Here is a 14,334-nt window from a genome sequence, read left to right on the forward strand (position 1 = left end):
GGCTTTGCAGAAAAGATTCATTGAAAAATTGTGATGAGTGGACCTATTTGTTAGAAATATAGCAAGTCAAACTGCTAGACTGGGAGCTGCACCTCTCCTCTAGGGGAGCTTTCAGAGGGCTTGTGATTTAGGAGGCACAGTCCCTCCTTGCCATGCAGAGGGAGCTGGCATGCTTACCATCCCTTTGGATTGTGCCACTTGTTCATCCCAGTGCACCAAGCCAGCTGTGCAGGACAGTGCAAAGGGGGTATAGCCATAGGGGCAGTAGGAAGGAGCGATTCCGAGAGTGCCTGGACTGTGATTTGTCTCCTGTCCCAGTGCAGGGTGTACAAGGGGTTAGTGGGAGGAAACATGCCTTGCACCTTCCCTCCAGTAAGCTCAGTGTGCTTACACACAGTTTGACAACAGGGAGATGGAATGAACAGACCATTCATTGTTCACTCAGCTCTGGATGTGAGGGAGGAGGCTAATGTTCGGTCCCCAATAGCGAGGAAAACCCCTGACAAACTACCATGGATGCAGTTCTACAGCTCTCAGATCCGCTGTCCCACATTCCTCTCCCACTTTTTCATGATTGAGACCTCTGCCCATCTAAGGAGAGCAGCAACCAGTCAAGAGCTGCTGTGTGGCTATAGGAGCAGAATCTTATCCCAAGTAAATTTCTTTTCGTGTGTGTGTCTTGTTTTTTCAAGTGTGTTAGTGGGAGAAAGTCCACATACGGAGTAACCACACAGAGCTGTTTCTGTTCAGCCAAAATTGTTGGGTCCATGGAGGCGAGCAACACAGCTCTGTTCTGTTCTGAATCTAACCACAGATCTCATCTGATGCCTGCCTGATGCCAGGGCTGTACAACTCAGAAGTGGCTAAACCATAGACACAAACTCATGGCAGGGCTGACCAAGTAGTTTTACTACACGCTGAAGCCTGTTGTCCTGTCTGCCAGGACAGTTAGTTGTGAATGAAGACGTTAATACTACAAACTGCTTAGAATAGTGTCACAGTTCAAAAATAGTACTTGCTGGGTGTCGTGTTTAAGAGGAATCTATGTGTATTGAGGATCGCAGCAGCAGTTTGAGCCAAGTGAGAAAATGTGAACTATTGGTACAGGTCCGTACTTGAAGGTGGGGACCCTGGCTGCTGCCAAGACTCTACAGAGCACTGGAACTGCATTCTTCTGTTTGGTGAAATTCACCCATCCCCACACACTCTCTGAGCTATTTGGGGATTAAGTGGGAGGTGAGGGTCTAAAGTTCTACCTCCTCCCACCTTCACATACCTCCTTAGGGCTGCATTGCAGCCCTTCTTTGGCTTTTATTACAGCGTAAGGCCATGGATCAGAGCTCACTGAAGTCCATGAGAGTCTTTCCATTGAATTCAGTGGGCATTGGATCCCTAGCTTGAAGTAGCAGCTGCTGCCCTTCTGCACCTCTTTTTGTGGGCCTCTGATGGATCCTTAGCCCCTCCTCTGTCTTGCCCCAAACTGCCCCCTGCTTGCAGTGGGTGGAAAAACTCCCTAGTATAGCCTGCCTGTCTGTCCCCTTCCCCTGAGGAGAAAAGTATGGCTGAAATACAGAGAAATCTCATTTGCAACTGGGGAAACAAAACCACAGCAAATGGAGATTGTTTTGCATGAAGCTTTGTATACAACAATAATAATAATTAGCCTTTATACAGTGCTTTGCATCCATAGATCTCAAAACCTTTTACAAAGAAATCAGTATCATTATCCTCCATTTTACAGATGGGGGAAACTGAGGTACCAGAAGGAAGTGACTTTCACAGGACCACCCAGCAAAGCAGTGGCAGAGCCAGGCATTGAGCCTCGGTCTCACGCCCTGTCCAGGGAGCTCTTGGTATGGCTTAGGGCACAGACTGTGTTTGAAATGGTGTAGCCCTTGTTTTGTTGTTGCCAGTTGCTTTCTTGCAATTTTGAGTATAGTTCTAGGGACAGAACGAAGTGATTAGCACCCATAATTGGGGCCAGATTTTCAAAAGAGTTCAGCTCCTACCAAAGCATCTACAATGAAGAGGCCAGATTTCCCCAAAGTAATCCGCATCCAGCAGTTCCCATATGGCCTGAGCACTGTTGCAAATCTGGCCTATTTGGATTGTCAGTTCTTTGAGGTAGGGACTTTTATTTCCACATGCGCCACATACACACAGTAAACAAGGCCCTGATCACAGCCTGTAGGCACTACAGCATTGGTAAATGGGAGCTCTGGGACGCTGAGCACTTCTGAAAATCTGGCTTCTAAATCTCTATGATACTTATATTGACCCTGTAATTTATTTTAAAAAATACTAGTGCTGTTAATTAATCGCAGTTAACACAAAAAATTAATCGTGATTAAAAAAATTAATCGCGATTAATCGGAGTTTTAATTGCACTGTTAAACAATAGAATACCAATTGAAATTTATTAAATATCTACATTTCATTTACAACAGCAAATACAAAGTGTACAGTGCTTACTTTATATTATTATTTTTATTACAAATATTTGCACTGTAAAAATGATAAACTAAAGAAATAGTATTTTTCAATTCACCTCATACAAGTACTGTAGTGCAATCTCTTTATCATGAATGTGTAATTTACAAATGTAGATTTTTTTTTTTTGGTTACGTAACTGCACTCAAAAACAAAACAATGTAAAACTTTAGCGCCTACAAGTCCACTCAGTCCTACTTCTTGTTCAGCCAATTGCTAAGACAAACAAGTTTGTTTACATTTACGGGAGATAATGCTGCCGGCTTCTTATTTACAATGTCACCTGAAAGTGAGAACAGGCATTTGCATGGCATTTTTGTAGCCGGCATTCCAAGGAATTTACAAGCCAGATATGCTAAACATTCCTATGCCCCTTCGTGCTTTGGCCACCATTCCAGAACACATGCTGATGATGCTCATTAAAAAAATAATGCGATAATTAAATTTGAATTCCTTGGGGGAAAATAGTACGTCTCCTGTTCTGTTTTACCCCCATTCTTCCATATATTTCATGTTATAGCAGACTCGAATGATGACCCAGCACATGTTGTTCATTTTAAGAACATTTTCACTGCAGATTTGACAAAAGGCAATGAAGGTTCCAATGTGAGATTTCTAAAGATAGCTACATCAGTGGTTCTCAACCAGAGGTCAGGGCCCCCTGGAGGGTCGCGAGCAGGTTTCATAGAGTCTGTGAAGCATGGCTAGTGTTAGACGTGCTAGGACCCAGGGCAGAAAGCCAAAGCCCTGTTGTGCAGAACTGCAGCCCAGGGCCCGAAGCCCCATCACCTGCGGCTAAAGCCAAAGCCTGAGCAACTTAGCTTTACGATGCCCCCTGTGGTGTGGGGCCCCGGGCAATTGCCCTGTTTGCTACCCCCTAATGCCGGCCCTGGCTTTTTATATGCAGAAAAAACAGTTGTTGTGGCACAGCTGGGCCATGGAGTTTCTATAGCATGTTGGGGGGCCTCAGAAAGAAAAAGGTTGAGAACCCCTAAGTTACAGCACTCAACCCAAGATTTAAGAATCTGAAGTGCCGTCCAACATCTGAGAGGGACAAGATGTGGATCATGCTTTCAGAAGTCTTAAAAGAGCGACACTGATGCAGAAACTACAGAACCTAAACCACCAAAAAAGAAAATCAACCTTCTGCTGCTGGCATCTGACTCAGATGATGAAAGTGAACATGTGTCGGTCTGCACTGCTTTGGATCGTTATTGAGCAGAACCCATCATTAGCATGGACGCATGTCCTCAAGAATGGTGGTTGAAGCACGAAGGTATATATGAATTTTAAACGCATCTGGCACATAAATATCTTGTGACGCCGGCTACAACAGTGCCATGTGAACACCTGTTCTCACTTTCAGGTGACGTAAACAAGAAGTTGCCAGCATTATCTCCTGCAAATGCAAACACACTTGTTTGTCTGAGTGACTGACTGAACAAGAAATAGGACTGAGTGGACTTGTAAGCTCTAAAGTTTTACATTGTTTTATTTTTGAATGCAGTTATTTTTTGTACATAATTCTACATTTATAAGTTCAACTTTCATGATAAAGACATTGTATTGCAGTACTTGTATGAGGTGAATTGAAAAATACTATTTCTTTTTTTTAAAGCACAAATAATTGTAATCAAAAATAAATATAAAGTGAGCACTATACACTTTGTGTTGTGTTGTAATTGAAACCAATATATTTGAAAATGTAGAAAACATCCAAAAATATATAAATAAGTGGTATTCTATTATTGTTTAACAGTGCGATTAATCGCGATTAATGTTTTTAATCACTTGACAACCCTAAAAAATACTACTGTGATTAAAAGAAAAAGCTATCCTGCTACTTCAGGCATTAGCATTCAGACATGCCACAGTCCTTGTAGCAGTACAAATTTGGGCAGCAGCAGAAATAAATTGATCTACGGTTTGTGCTAACCTAAAATCAGAGACAGTGTAAATTATTTTGAATGACTCAAATACCTGGCTAGAATGACTAGTAGATAATATACAGTTTGTGGAAATTGGAAGTTAACTCTGGTTTTACAGCGGAAAAAATTTTAGAGGGAGTGTGTAGTTTTTGCAGAGCAGATTTTTATATTTCACTCCTCTTTATCACCATGTTTCGCAAGACTCTTCCAGACACTTAGTGAAGAGTGAGATTCAAATGTTTATTTTGGCAAACTCTTCTATGGAAAGTGAATTTTCTTTCAAAGCTCATTCTTTCTAAAATGCTGGGAGAAATCCTTTTCCCGCTGCATATGAGAGAGGAGTGTTTTATCTACTTTGAGTAGCTGAGTCCAGCCACTAGTTGTACACAGTTATATTAGTGAGAGTTGCGTATTAATCCTAGGACTTGAGACACATCCAGTTCAAGCTGAATAATATACAATGAGTCAGATTCACTTGTAGAGCGGAAGCCATACTCCAAACCCCAGTGACAAAAGGTTCATCATCAATGCAAGCTGCTAACAACTCTTGCTCTGCTACCAGGGCCCAGAGCTGGCTGGCATTGTCCCTACAGTGGATGGGCCTTCCCTGGTAGAGGGAAAGAGCTTGGTAAACCAAGGGATGACTGATTCATCTCGGGTAGCCTCTGTCAGTAGGGATGTTATTGGAGTAGTGCAGTAATTTAAAGCTGCTCTTCCCTGCAAGAACCCCAGGGAAGAGATAGGGGCAATGGTTATATCATCACCAGCCCCCCCTTTACTGGTTCTAGGATATTATCTTGAAGAGATCTTGGGAGAACAGGATATAACTCATCACATTTTGGCACCTGCTAGTGACTGAATATGAGGTAGTGTTGCATTTTCATTGGAGACTGCTTTTTTCCTTAGATGAAAGGCATTGTACAAGTGCTATGGAAGAGAATGAATGGATCAGGTGGTCCATAAGGAAAAAGCATAGTCTACAGTGAAGGGGCGGTTGAAAGCACTGACACCTCAGTTTAAACCAACTAAATCTACACTCTAGTCCAGGGGTGGGCAACTTTTTGGCCCGAGGGCCACATCGGGGTGCGAAACTGTATGGTGGGCTGGGTAGGGAAGGCTGTGCCTCCCCAAACAGCCTGGCCCCTGCCCCCTATTCGCCCCCTCCCAGTTCCCATCCCCTGACTGCCCCCTCCTGGGACCCCCCGCCCCAAACCACCCCTCCAGGATCCCACCCCCTATTCAACCCCCCCTGCTTCCTGACTGCCCTGACCTATCCACACCCCCAGCCCCTGACAGGCCCCCCGGGACTCCCATGCCCTATCCAACTCACCCTGTTCCCCAACCACCCCAGAACCTCTGCCCCATCCAACCGCCTCCTGCTCCCTGTCCCCTGACTGCCCCCCAGGACCCACTACCCAACCTGTTCACCACCGCATGCACGCCACCACCACCCCCTTACCATGCCATTCAGAGTAGCAGGAGCTCGCAACTCCCTGCCCACATGGTGGCATGGCAGCGTGGGAGGGGGAACAGCGGGGGCAGGGCCGGGGGCGAGCCTCAGGGGCCAGGCAGGACAGTCCTGCGGGCCGTAGTTTGCCTACCTCTACTCTAGTCACTGCCCTGGAGTCTTCCCAGGCACATTTGGATGGCTGTTGGAGGCAAACAGAAATCCATGATCATATTATACCTTGGGAGTGGATACAAAACCAAAGTAAAAATTAGGCTTAAATACGGTACAGTGTGATTTAAATAAAACAGAAATAAGATCTCACTCTCTGCTTCAGTTTCCTACAACTGAGGTTTTGCATACTGCTCTGAACAGGACGTTTCTGTGTAACCTTTCCTGGCTGGGATGAATGGAGATGTGAAACTCTCTTAAAAGTCAGGATGAGAAACACAACAGGAGGGATTTTCAGAAGAGCCTATGTGATTTGGGAGCACAAGTCCTGTTGACTTTTCAAGCTCCTAAGTAACTTAGGCTCAGCTCTTCAACACTATTTAGGCACCTGACTCGCATAGATTTCAATGAGAGTTAGGCACCTAAAAGACCTTTGAGAATCTGGCTTTAGGTGGTTTTCAGACTCTTACCCAGTGTTACCTAATGAAAGAACGTTCCCAAAATCTTGTGGTGTTCTTATGTTCCCTGTTCCCATTACTTGCTCAGAAAGCATAATAGCATTGTATACTTTCTTAATGACTGATGGATGAAATATTGGGGTTTTTAAAGTAATAACAAAGGGATCATTTGTACTCATTTTTCAACCCATATAGAGAGTGACAGAGTTTCTACCAATCATTCTGTGCCTAAACTGACTCTAATATGGTTTCTTAAAACATTTAGTGTGTTAACTAAATGTTAGCTGTGTCCCTTCTTTAACAAATGCTTGATTAATTTTTCTATAATAAAATATTTTATGAGTGTATAAAGATTGAACTTCTCCATATTTTATAGATGTATTTTTGAAAAAGGACAGGGAGTGAGAGATTGATTACCACATTTTTAATGATACCATAAATGGTCAGTTTTTAATATTTACAATATCATTAGAACCCCCTCAGTTGAATTTAAATTTTATTTCTAGTCTCTTGCCTTCCATTCATCTAGATATCTTTATATGGGGTACAAGATAAAATGCAGCTTGATGAATTTTATGTTTACCTTCAATACAGTTTTTATCTTTTATCTGTGATTTTGCCCCGTCTGCTGTATATTTTTTTCACAAAAATTATCGTAACTGTGACTTTGGTCACTGGAGCAGAACGCTGAGAATGACAGAGGCAGGTTAACTTGACCTGCTGATCAATTCTAAGCACTCTGCCTGGTACTAACAGACTTTTTTATGCTTTAAACCAGGGCTAGGCAACCTATGGCATGCGTGCCAAAGGCAGCACGCAAGCTGATTTTCAGTAGCACTCACACCACTCGGGTCCTGGCCAACAGTCCTGAGGACTGTTGCTGGCCTGGGGTACTGACTGCCGGCCCCCTGCCAGCTGGGGTTCCATCTGCCGGCCCCGCTTAGCCCGCTGCCAGCCCCAGGTCCCGGCCACTGGTCCGGGGGCTCTGGTGATGGCCTGGGGTCCTGGCTGCTGGCCCAGGGCTCTGCAGCCACCCCCAGCTGAGGCCCACTGGCCCCAGCCTGGGGCAGTGAGGGGTGCAGACAGGGGCAAAAGGGGGCGCAGCTCAGCACCCCCACCTTAAAAATTGTTCCAGCGCCACTGTGCTGGGATATTTTTAAGTCCTGATTTGCTGCTTACATCACTATCACGCCACGTGGAACAGCGCACTGCGTTTGATGTTGAGATTAAACTGTACATGCAAGAACTGGAATCAGAATTTTCTGACAGATTTTCTGATATTTTTAAGGTCGAGCAGTGCTTTCTGTTTAAAGGTTCAATCTTCTAAGTGCTCTGAAATTCACATGCTTACTTGGATTGTCTTGAAAATGTATGTGCCTCACAGGAGTAGTGGGTAGCGTTAGTGATCCAAATTTTGGGTAATTTGAAAAATGGGTTCCTGAGATACAGAAGCTTTTTATACTGTTGTTTTTTGTGCAGGGCCACAAAGCATGGCTCTAATTCTTCCCCAATGGAAGACATTTATCTCAGCTAGTGCAGGGTACCCACTGGCCCATTGAGGAAGTAATGCTGAAAAATTATTGAAGAAAGAGTTTAGCTCTCCAAAGAGATTGAAATGTGCATGTGTAGCAAGACTAGATAAGAGGGTTTGCAAACAGCCCATTGTAGCAATAAGTATACACTGCAGTCAAAGGTGTAATTGCAGTTCAGGTAGACATACCCTCGCTAGCTTTAATCTAGTTAGCACAGCTAAAAATAGCAGGAAATATGCAGTGGCCCAGGCTTCAATGTGGGCCGTACTAGCCCCTGATTATGTACTCGTGTTGCTAACCTGCCCTGGAGCTCTCACTATTAGCTGTTGTAGATAGATTTAAACTATATTGCAGATATGCCTACCCCTGCTGCTATCAAAACTTCCATTGCACTGGAGATGTACCTAGTGACTGGATAGCTCGAGGGGACAGGGTGTGGTCATGGAATCTGAGCTACTCCCATATATTGTAAATTTGAACCCTACCTTTGGCAGAAATCTGCACGTGAGCTCCAGGTCTATCCTCTAGTAACGGCGTATATATGTATTTTTTTACTTGTGGGAAATGTGCCCTGCTAATTTGTACAGCTAATTTATTAGGGGTCTGAACTATTTTCTGAAAGGTGATAAATTACACATGCTCTGCGCAGATATGTGAGGAGGGTGGATTTGATTTAAATGATGATTTAAATCACTAGTCAGGAAGACTCATTTTAATCATGGATTTCTCCATAAAAGTGCATTCTTGTTGGTTGTTATAACCTTAATACATATTATTCACAACTCAGAGATAGATGTAGATTTCATTTTTAGAAGATACACACTATACATTTTTAAAGTGATTTATTCTGAAAACTTTTCAGATAGTTTTACAGCTATATCAGAAAATGAATAAATGTTTGGTTATTTCATTTACCAAAGGTAATTGAAGCAGATATTTATGAAGTCACTGGGAGGTGAACTATCTCCAATTCAACAGGTTAATCATTAATATTTGGAGGATTTTCTTGCCATGCTATATGAGGATGAGAACATCACCAGACAGACATTTAAATTGTTTTATTTAACTAAAACAACAACGTTATTTATTCTGGATTATTTTCTTCAACAGCAAACATATAATATTTTAACAAAACAAGCATATGAATTTTTGAATTTAGTTAAATATTAACGTTTTTTAAAATCAGGTTTGTTTTTGTTTAAATTGTTTTTAACTAAAATAGATGAAATATTTTTAAAAAACAAAACAAAAATTAAATTGACTATGTCAGCCAGGTCAACATGAGAAACTTAAAATATGGCTTCTGCAGCTAGCTCAGTCGTCTTCACCTTCATTTTCCTGTTTGTTCATAATCTGGAAAAGAAAAACAAGCTTTCCTGCTTTTTCAGGTTCCAAACAATTTCTCAATTTGGAATGAATTAGTCCAAAGGAAGAAAATATTCTTTCTGCACAAGCAGAAGAAGCTATTGCTGTTAATAATAAGATTATCACTTCAACAGTCTCTGAATCCAAGTGCTTAAGTGACTTCCACCAGTTCACTGGTGTGACTTTCTTTAAAACATCATCAGCAAACATATATTTCTATATATTTCACCCTTAGCTCTGAAGTTTATTATAGTTGGCATTATGGAGGGATAATTGCTGGATGTCCATGTCATAGCCAACTCCTCTTCTTCAGCAGTTAAGGTTTGACTCTGGTACCGAGTATTGAAAATATTTGCAAGAAAATGAGCTGGAGATAGTGCTTGTCCCATTCATTTTTTTGATGCTTGTAATTTAACTCTGTCATTGCATATTTCTCTTTTTAAGATCTAACTCAGTTTCTTCCAAATTTCATCAGCGTCAGCAATAAAACAGCTATTTCCCTGCATTTTGTTCAAGGCTACAGAAATAGGTTCAGGGTATTCAGTATGTGTTCAACATTTCTCTTAAGCCCAATGTTGAGAACTTTAGCTGTGACAGTGCTATCTATTTTTTCACGATTTTGTTCACAAACTGTCATCATTTTAGGCCAGTTCTTGATATAGTGCTCAAAACAGTCCACTACTGAGTTCCATCGCATGTCTCGTGGGAGAGTTAGCTTGGTTCCTCCCACTTTTTTCAGAGCAGCTGCTGCAAAGTGGTTGTTATGGAAGTATTTTGCAATTTCAACATTAGTCTTTATTTCTGGAACACTGAAGTCTTTGGCTAGGAGGTGCATCAAATGAGCACTGCAACCATATGTTATTAGGTTGGGACTCTCTTCTAAATAATTTCTTCTCATCTTGGATACATTTGCAGCATTATCTGTGACCAAGCTGCATACTAGACATTTGAATTTTTTTCAGGAGTTTGTTATAGCTTTTACTGCTACTTCTTGTAAGTATTCTGCTGTGTGTGCATTTCCTGATGTATCAATTGTTTCTGTAAGGAAGACATTCCCTTGTTCTTTTGTCACACAGGCACATACAACAGGATCATTGTGGACATTGCTCCATCCATCAAGACTCAAGTTAACAATTTTACCCTCTAGACCTTTTGCACACGGCTCAATTTCTCTTTCATACACTTTATCCAGCAATTTGCCTGTGACATCCGCTCTGTTGGGTAGACAGTATCCTGATCTTAATGACTGAACCATGTCAATGAACTGTGGGTTCTCAATCATACAGAAAGGAGAGTTTGTTGCATAAACAAACTGGGCAATTTTTTCATCAATTGCCTCTTTTTGTAATCTGCTGGTTCTTATCACAAACTTGTCTACCACACACCACATAACAGAACCACTAACCCAGGAACCTATCCTCGCAACAAAGCCCAATGCCAACTGTGTCCACATATCTATTTAGGGGTTACCATCATAGACCTAATCACATCAGCCACACTATCAGAGGCTCGTTCACCTGCACATCTACCAATGTGATATATGCCATCATGTGCCAGCAATGCCCCTCTGCCATGTACATTGGTCAAACTGGACAGTCTCTACGTAAAAGAATAAATGGACACAAATCAGACGTCAAGAATTATAACATTCAAAAACCAGTCAGAGAACACTTCAATCTCTTTGGTCACTCGATTACAGACCTAAAAGTGGCAATTCTTCAACAACAAAACTTCAAAAACAGATTCCAACGAGAGACTGCTGAATTGGAATTAATTTGCAAACTGAATACAATTAACTTAGGCTTCAATAAAGACTGGGAGTGGATGGGTCATTACACAAAGTAAAACTATTTCCCCAGTTTATTTCCCCCCCCCCCACCGCTGTTCCTCAGACATTCTTGTCAACTGCTAGAAATGACCTACCTTGATTATCACTACAAAAGGTCCCCCCCCCGGCTCTCCTGCTGGTAATAGCTCGCCTTATCTGATCACTCTCGTTACAGTGTGTATGGTAACACCCATTTTTTCATGTTCCCTGTGTATATAAATCTCCCCACTGTATTTTCCACGGAATGCATCTGATGAAGTGAGCTGTAGCTCACGAAAGCTTATGCTCAAATAAATTTGTTAGTCTCTAAGGTGCTACAAGTACTCCTTTTCTTTTTGCAGATACAGACTACCATGGCTGCTACTCTGAAACTTGTCTGTGGTTGTTTCTGGATGATGGAGATTTTTTTTTCTTTTTGCTACTGTGGCTATGTGACATACAGGATGTGACTGAAACACTATCATTGGCAGATAAGGTAGATTGGCAGATAGAACTATAGAAACTATGAAACTATAGAAAATGATGGTGATCTTGAAGGTGGATAGTCTTCAGAATCCTGTTTGTTGAGGATGGATTCTCCTAAACAAAATAAGTCAATGCAGTTATTTAATTATTATTACCATACTTCTCATTTCATAGTATTCATCACATTCACTGACTAAAGTACTACTTTAAAAATGAAATTGTAAAAGGGATATCTGCCTATTTCAGCTATTTATTTTTTATCACAACTGCATTTAAAATGATAGTACCATCGAGTAACAACTATATTTTTTGCTCAAACATGAGAATTCAAGAACAGTCACATACAGGTCAGCATTTAGATCTGGACATGAAGGGATCATTTTGTTTAAGTTATTTAAACAAAATAGAGGTGGGGAGCTGAGGAGTGATCCCCTGTATCATTTTGAAATAGCAGGTGCATTTGACTGCATTTTATAAGATTTTTGATAGATTTCTAAACAAAAATTATATACAAGAAAATGTACCAAAGGCCCACTTTCATATTTATCTGGAATTCTGTACCAGTTTGGCAGATACCTCTGAAAGGTAATGTCTACGGAAATTATGCATGTGAATTGAAGGACTTATATCTCCAACTCTGCTGCCTTTTGTCATTACCTAAAACATATGGTAGACTACAGAGAAGACAGTATAATACAGTACACCTGGGATAGATAGCAAACTCATTTAAAAAGGGGATCTAATTTTGTAGAGGAAGTAGCATGCAGAAGAGAGCACAGTTCAGGCCACTGCAATCTCATTAGATGCTTCGTACATTGTGTCTTGTATTTTGAAGCAGGCTCTGAAACTGTGATTACTTTGGTTTCCTGTACATTGTGTGCCAGCAGCGGGATTTTGACTGAGTAACTTGGAAATGATTAAATGATCCTTAGTGAAAATACACTACAGTCCTTCATTGATATACTACATGAGCATATTCTGAATAATAAAACTGCAAAGACTGCACTCTGCAGTGAATGGTGAAAGTCTGCACAAGCAACTGCTCTGACTTTCAGAGGTTGTACAGTCCCATTTGGTAGGACTGAAGAATGGATTTATTGCACTGCTGCTGATAAACTTGTTACTTCCTGCCAGTTGTCTTCATAAGAGATACTGCAGTAATAGACAATCAGACTTTTAAAGGGAAAACTAGGACAGCAGTCTGATATTGTTATTGAAGGACCAGGGATGGGGATGGCAGCGAGGAAGTTACCCTGGATGGCATCCAGGAATGGGAGATGCTTTGTCACAGGATCTGCAAAAGAAATTAGCTGGAAGAAAGAGGGGTTAGGCTAACACACAGCGCAGCAGATGTCTGAGAGCTTGTCTAGATGCAGGCACTCAGGAGAGGCAGAGCAAATCAAATAACATTTGAAATCAGTGCACATAAATTCATAGATTCCAAAGCAAGAAGGGACCACTGTGACTAGTCTGATTGCCTGTATAACACGGGCCATACAACTTCCCCAAAATAATTCTTAGAGCACATTTTAAAACATCTAATCTTGATTTACAAATTGTCAGTGATGGAGATTCCACCACAACCTTTTTGTAAATTGTTCCATTGGTTAATTACTTTCACCATTAAAAATGTATGCCTAATTTCCAATCTGACTTTGTCTAGCTTCAGCTTCCAGCCATTGAATCATGTTATACCTTTCTCTCTTAGACTGAAGAGCCCATTAGTAAATATTTTTTCCCCGTGTAGATACTTATAGACTGTAATCAGGTCATCCCTTAACCTCTTTGTTAAGCTGAATAACTTGATCTCTTTGAGTCTATCTCTGTAAGGCAAGTTTTCTAATCTTTTAATCATTCTCATGGCTCTTATCTGAACTCTCTCCACATTATCAGCTTTCAGAGTAGCAGCCGTGTTAGTCTGTATTTGCAAAAAGAAAAGGTGTACCGGTGGCACCTTAGAGACTAACAAATTTATTAGAGCATAAGCTTTCGTGAGCTACAGCTCACTTCATCGGATGCATTCCGATGAAGTGAGCTGTAGCTCACGAAAGCTTATGCTCTAATAAATTTGTTAGTCTCTAAGGTGCCACCGGTACACCTTTTCTTTTTGCACATTATCAGCATGCTTCTTGAATTCTGGACACCAGAACCAGACACAGTATTTCAGCAGTGTTTGCACCAGTGTCAAATTCAGAGGTAAAATAACCTCTCTGCTACTACTCAAGATTCCCCTATTTATGCATCCCAGAATCGCATTAAGTGATTTTTCACTGCCAAATTCAACCATGTTAAACACCCATCTGGATGCTTTCATTTAGGAGTAAAGTGGCCTTAGTTCACTGTAATTTAGAATTAAGTTACAGCAAACAAATGCTGCTTTATTCCTAAATGAGAGCGAGCATCCAGAAGGCGGTTTGTGACAAACTGCTGCAGATACCCAGAGCTGGGAGCCACTGTGTGTTACCCCTCTCTGCCTCAGCAAGTGGGAGCTTTGCTGCTGCTAAGATGAGTGAAAACTCCCTGATACACCAGCTTGTCTGCCTTGCCAGCAAACTCCTCAGCGCTCTTCCAGCCCAAACCTTATAGGGACACTTGACCTTCAGCAGCTTCCCTGTATCTGCTTCTCTGACAATTCCATCTGGGCTGGCTG

The 14,334-nt window shown here is 41.6% G+C and overlaps 1 protein-coding gene across 5 annotated transcripts in view; it reads left to right on the top strand.

Moving 5' to 3' along the window:
- SPATS2L (spermatogenesis associated serine rich 2 like) overlaps positions 1–14,334 on the top strand; it is a 136,874-nt gene that overhangs the window by 38,752 nt on the left and 83,788 nt on the right. Inside the window, exon 1 of one of the 5 annotated variants that reach the window (XM_043505550.1) lies at positions 1,771–1,853. The exons of the other annotated variants lie outside the window; for them this stretch is intronic. The gene's annotated coding sequence lies outside the window, so the exon portion shown is untranslated. Of the gene's footprint in view, positions 1–1,770; positions 1,854–14,334 lie in introns of those variants that run through there. 5 annotated transcript variants of the gene reach the window in all.

This window comes from Dermochelys coriacea, chromosome 11 (genome assembly GCF_009764565.3).
Source record: "Dermochelys coriacea isolate rDerCor1 chromosome 11, rDerCor1.pri.v4, whole genome shotgun sequence".
Taxonomy (NCBI): Eukaryota; Metazoa; Chordata; order Testudines; family Dermochelyidae; genus Dermochelys; species Dermochelys coriacea.